The sequence below is a fragment of the Lathyrus oleraceus genome, chromosome 2 (assembly GCF_024323335.1).
Source record: "Lathyrus oleraceus cultivar Zhongwan6 chromosome 2, CAAS_Psat_ZW6_1.0, whole genome shotgun sequence".
Lineage (NCBI taxonomy): Eukaryota > Viridiplantae > Streptophyta > Magnoliopsida > Fabales > Fabaceae > Lathyrus > Lathyrus oleraceus.
This window is the reverse complement of record NC_066580.1, coordinates 426404366-426410984: the sequence shown is the minus strand read 5'-3', so window position 1 is coordinate 426410984 and position 6619 is coordinate 426404366.

Sequence of the window (6619 nt, the reverse complement as noted above, 5' to 3'; positions counted from 1 at the left end):
AATGTGTGGGTTCAGAAAGTGGGAACCCTTCTACACATTTGATACTGACTCAACTGTGCAATTGCACAAGATCTTGGGTTTTTATCTGTAATGCATCAACACAGTGGTGTGAGCAAAACAGAAGACACACTGAATAGCAGGGGATAGGTTGCTTATCCCTTGGTTCTGCCAATTGCCTCTTCACTTAGGAGGTCTTTGACTCTGTACAAGGACAAATTAAACATACACAAACATTGCCTCTTAAGGAGGACTTCAGACAGTTGCCTGGCCAAGTAACAGGCCAGGTCTTCCAGACTACATGAAGAAAAAGGGATTACCTCAAAGCAAATTGCTAAATAGCAAAGCAAAGCAAGTTCTAAGCAACTAATGGTACCTGAAATAGTCAAACAGATCAGTACACAGTTCAAAAGTTTAAGCAAAAGGAAGTAGGAATGAACAGTTAAATCAACAGACAAATGTGCAAAAGCACAAGACCCAAATCATATGAGTCAAGCCACCTACAAAACAAAGTTTAGCTCATGATAAGCAGATAAACCCAATCAACTTGCAAAAGTTTCTTTGAAGCACTTGTAGCTTGACCTGAAACATGAACTCAATTATAAGCCACAGGACCACTAGGACAAGCCTAGGGTCAAAAATAAATGAGAAAGTCAAAACAGCAAGCCATATCCAATCAAAATCAAATTCAATCATTTAAGAAGCAAACCCAATTGGTTTCAAGTTCATATCATGCATCATCATCAATTCATAAGCAAAAGAAGTCAAAACATGGCAAATGAAAGCTCATAGAAGTCAACAGAATGACTTGCATCAAGAGTCAACTCAAACATTTCCAAAAATTACCAAATAAGTCATGATCACTCCTAACACATAGCATGGCATGCATATAAAATTTCAGCTCAATTGGATCATGGGAAGATGGTCAATTAAAATCAGGAAGTCAAAACAATTTCAAGCATGCACAAAGAAGTCAAACAAACATGTATCAACTTCAAAAATTCATAAGTCAGTGATAACAAATGAGAAATGAATGGGATCAACACCATGGCAAAGCTTAAGAAGTCTAGTATGCACATGTAAAATTTCATGATCATCCAATAAAGTATGAGAATTTCACAAATGGAATGGCAAGATGTGTCACACAAAGTCAACATTTGACTAGACAGGGGAGAAAAATCTCAAACAATTGGAAAATGGCACAAATAATTCCAAGAAAATTCACACATAAACTAGACATACAAGAGAAGGTTCATGCAAAATTTGAGGTCAATTGGAGGTCAATAGGCATGGATACAAAAATCAGGAAGTTGCATATCAATGGTGTGACACAAGTTGTCACACCCTACTTCAGAAATTCACAACTCTCAAACCACATAAGATAAAATCATGACCTTTACATCAAACTAAACATGGATGAGTGTAGATTAAGCACAAAAATTTTCAGATCAAATGGATAGGGCATCACAATTTCACAAAAGATTTGGCAAGATGTATAATATTTGGTCACATTCTACAAACCCTAATGCCATTTAAAATTCACTGATCCAAAAAAATTTGGAAAAATAATGATAAAAAACTAGGGATCATGATGAAGATGATGCAAAAATTCCCATGAAATTTGGAATTGAAATGAATGATTTATGAATTTTGCAAGATTGATGATCAAATGAAATGAAAATAAGAAAAATAAATGAATTAATTTGAATTATTAATGAACCGGATGGCATTTCAGTAATATTGGAACTCACTTATCAAAACGGCGCCGTTTAGGCGCGGCCAAGGAAATGTTTTGATTGGCTCATGGGCCAACAGTAACCATACAACGTGAAACAAACAAGAATCTGGGCAAGGCTTATGCAATTAGGGTTTTTCTGGGCAAACAGCAAGAACATCATCACCTTCAAATCGAGCTTGGTTCGAAATTTTCCAGAAACTAAAATTGAATACACACAAATGTTCATCTAAGCATGGCAAGCACGAATCCAGCAATGATTTCCATTAAAACACAACAATAAACATGAATCGAGCAAGAATCACAAACAACATCAAACTACATTTCAGCATAACTCGAGCAATAGTCAACCATTTTCAAAAACAAACACATCATGAAACTCATCATGGAGAGATCTACACTAAGCATAGCATGGATTTGAGAAATAGTGAGATCGAAAACTAACCAATTCTGAAGAGCAGATGAGATTCAGTAGCTTTCTGGCTTCAAATGGTTAAAACAGATGAAGATTATGCTTCTACAAGATGGATGCTTGAAAGCTTTGAGCTCAGTGAGGCTTGTTCTTGCTCGAATCCAGATCTGCCATGGCTGAGCTTCCAATGGAACAGTGGTTTTGTTTCTGCTTACAGTGGTGGGAATGAAGTTGCAATGAGTCCAAAATGTTGCTTGGATGATGCAGCAACACTAGCCAGGTCGGGTTCTTTTGAGGGTTTTGAAGAATTTTGAAAGATGATGAAAAATGAATTTGAGAGAGAGTGTGAAATTTCTGTTAGGAGGCAAGCTGCTAGGGTTCAATTTGGACAGAAAAAATGTTATATATGGTCTGTTTAACATCTAATCCAAGTATGCTAAGCAAGCTTAACTCAAATCAAACCAATTTGCTAATTTGCCAAAATTGACCAAATGGTGGTATGTGATAGCATGTGCACGAAAATGGGCCTTGGGCAAGTAAAAAATGCTGTCCTAAATCAATTCCAATTGGCCACTATGACAGAAATTACTTAATTCAAAATTCCAAATTTCCACTTCACTTGAAATTCAAACATGCTAGGTTCAAAAATGCCATTTTGATTGGCAATGTTTTGGCACATGAAGTTTACATTTTTGGAAAGAGGAGGTAAAATGTGGTTTGTTGGAAAAAACCTCACCAATTTTGGCCAAATGGTTTGAGAGATATGGCCTTTTGAAGTTCAAGAATTTGTGAAAATGATTTGATCATATCTTGACAACCATACATGGGAATTGAGAGTTCTTGGACTTTTTGGAAATGGGAGAACAAGATCTTCAACTTTCATGTTGGGCAAAAATTCATTTGAAGCTTGTATCATGATGTAAGTTTGGGATCAAGAAGTTTCCATTTTTGGCAGTTAAAATTACAGGTCCAGTTTCTATTTTTGGAAATTTTCTGTTTGGCTTCAAATTCTTCAATGATATTGTTTGCCATGATATATGAGGCCTATTGGGACATGAATAAACTCTATCAAACCAAATCCATCCATCAAAATCATAAAATCAGTCACAGTTGACCAAGTTTGACTTTCTAGGGTTTCTGACTGATTGTGCACTGACTGATGACTTCTGAACATCCAATCTTTGACCTAATCACTTCAAATGGATCCCCAAGTCATGTAAACATGTTGGACCAACCCTAGGGCCTTGGCTCCTTGAGAATTGTGCTTGCTTGATTGATTGACTGATCTCCTGATCAGTTTGACCTAATTTCTTGATTGGCTTGCACTTGAGGCAAAAGGGACAATGCAATGCTATGCAGTGGACCATGTTATGTTATGACTTAATATGAGAATGTATGTACAATGATAGGTGCAAATTTGAGGTGCTACAGCTGCCCCTATTCAATCAGCTGGGAACCCGAATGGATGATAGCAGCGGCTGTCAGACTTTCAGGGTAAACAGGGATTGAATACCAAGAACCGTAGAATTTGCACAATGCAGGGATCCAATAATGGAAACGTCCACTGGGATCTGATACTTATTACTGGGTATTTTTGTTTTTTTGTTTTGTTTTCAAAGGACACGGCCACATCCAGACATCGCAACGACGATGAATGGGAAAAGAAATCACAACTAGATGCCAACGGACAACTAGGAAAAACTCAGCGTTCACCGGAACCAACGGAGAGGTAACCAGTCATTAATGAATGACTGGAAGGGATACAACCATACGTCAACAGACGAAATGGGAAAAACTCAACGTTTACCAAGACCAACGGAGAGGTAACCAGACATTAATGAATGACTGGAAGAGATACAACCATACGTCAACGGACGAAATGGGAAAAACTCAACGTTTACCAAGACCAACGGAGAGGTAACCAATCATCATCGGATGAATGGAAAGAGATATACAACCATACGTCAGCGGACGTAATGGGAAAAACTCAACGTTTACCAAGACCAACGGAGAGGTAAATCCACATGGGGACAGGTACAACTAGACGTCATAGGACGAATAGGAAAAACTCGACGTTTACCAAGACCAACGGAGAGGTAAATCCACATGGGGACAGGTACAACTAGACATCATCGGATGACTAGGAAAAACTCGACGTTTATCGACACCAACGGAGAGGAGGAAACTCAGCCAGACGTCATAGGACGAAAGGGAGACTCAACGTTTATCGACACCAACGGAGAAGGAGAATACTTCGCTAGGGAAGAAGGACACAACCAAATCATCAACGGATGATCGGGAAAAACTCGACGTTTATCGAAACCAACGGAGAGGTAACTCTGCATGGAGAGGGGTACAACTAGACATCATCGGATGACTAGGAAAAACTCGACGTTTATCGACACCAACGGAGAGGAGGAAACTCTACTGGGGAGAGCGAACACAACCAAATCATCAACGGATGATTGGGAAAAACTCGACGTTTATCGACACCAACGGAGAGGAGGAAAACTTCTGCGATTTGAAAATCGGAAATTGGCCTGAGTGCCATGAGTACATCGACCTGATCGTCGGAAACTCCTTCGGTCTGAATACCGGAAAATTGGCCTGAGTGCCATGAGTGCATCGACCTGATCGTCGGAAACTCCTTCGGTCTGAATACCGGAAAATTGGCCTGAGTGCCATGAGTGCATCGACCTGATCGTCGGAAACTCCTTCGGTCTGGATACCGGGAAAAACATAAGTACATCGACCTGATCGTCGGAAACTTCTTCGGTCTGAATACCGGAAAAACATAAGTACATCGACCTGATCGTCGGAAACTTCTTCGGTCTGAATACCGGAAAATTGGCCTGAGTGCCATGAGTGCATCGACCTGATCGTCGGAAACTCCTTCGGTCTGAATACCGGAAAATTGGCCTGAGTGCCATGAGTGCATCGACCTGATCGTCGGAAACTCCTTCGGTCTGGATACCGGGAAAAACATAAGTACATCGACCTGATCGTCGGAAACTTCTTCGGTCTGAATACCGGAAAAAACATAAGTACATCGACCTGATCGTCGGAAACTTCTTCGGTCTGAATACCGGAAAAATCATAAGTACATATTATCTATAGCCGTCAAAACGTAGATAATACACTCGCATGGAAGATTATCCATAATCGGGTTGTAGGTTGTTAAATGGATAAACGACCGAAAAGAAAGGCATCGGTACCAGGACTAGGTATGCAAAGATGACCAATCAAAAGAGGATGAAGTTGCCAACTCGGAGCAAATATCCAAAAGGAAAGGGAAGGCCCAATGGGGACAATACTGCTTGATCAAGGCAAGTATCCAAAGGGGAAAGAATATCAATACCGCAAAGAGGGGATTACATCTACCGGTTTGTAGGCAGAAAACCACGGAAAAGTAACCAGTCATCGATAGGATGAGCACAAAGGGTTAACTCTAACGAGGGGATGAAAGTGGGATTTTACAACTACCAGCTAGTAGGTAGAAAACCACAAAGATAGGACTTACAACTACCGGTTTGTAGGTAGAGGCCAGAAATTCCGCTGAGGATAAGATGAATGAGTGCCGGTTAGTGAGCAACTATTCATTTATGCCCCAGGGAAGCACAAGAAACAGTCGACGGGGAGCCAGTTTAGGATCGATCCAAAAAGGCAGACTGAAACAAGACTCATCCTAATGAGGAAAGAACTCAATAGGGAAAACCCGTCCCAATGTGTGTTGGGAGGGAACGGAAACAACCGTCATCCACGGGGATGTATCTCAGTGGGGAAATGGCAGGAAAGGATATACACTTTCTGCTTAAGGGGTTGGCTCTACATGGAGAGATCAGACACACCCACATCTGCTAGGGGAAAATCTACTGGAGAAATCTGTATCAACAAATAGCAGGAGGTAACAATCAACAGATACCCGGCGACAGCTGCAACATGAGTATCCAAATGCTATGATTATGCATGTATGCATTATGCCTAAAAATGTATGATGAATGCTGACAAACAGACATGCTCAACACGCGGGTCCGGGAATCAACCGTCCGGAGAGAAAACCAAAGTCATCATCCTGCATGGGAGGAAGAGCCACAAGAGGCTTCCGGAGGGATCGTCAGTCATAATCGGAGAAAAGAGTTCAACATACAGGCGGACACGCCACAACAACTCGTGATGAAAATCAGAGATACCGAGAAGCAACCAGATTTCTGATGAGAAATACAAAAGCATTGATAAAGCTCCTTACGCGAACAACTCCACTGGGGGATCTATCTGAGGGAATGCCGGATTACGGGGATGTCGATCCTCCAAATACTGAATCTTCCAAGAAAAGCACCCATGCTGGGGGAGAGAGGAAGACTACTCTGCTGGAGAGAGGAAAGTTAAAGTCTTCAGTAAACACTCTGCTTGGGGAACTGCCCCACAAAAGTATTTCAACAACAACCTTGCTGGGAATGCCCCACGGTAGGGCTCAA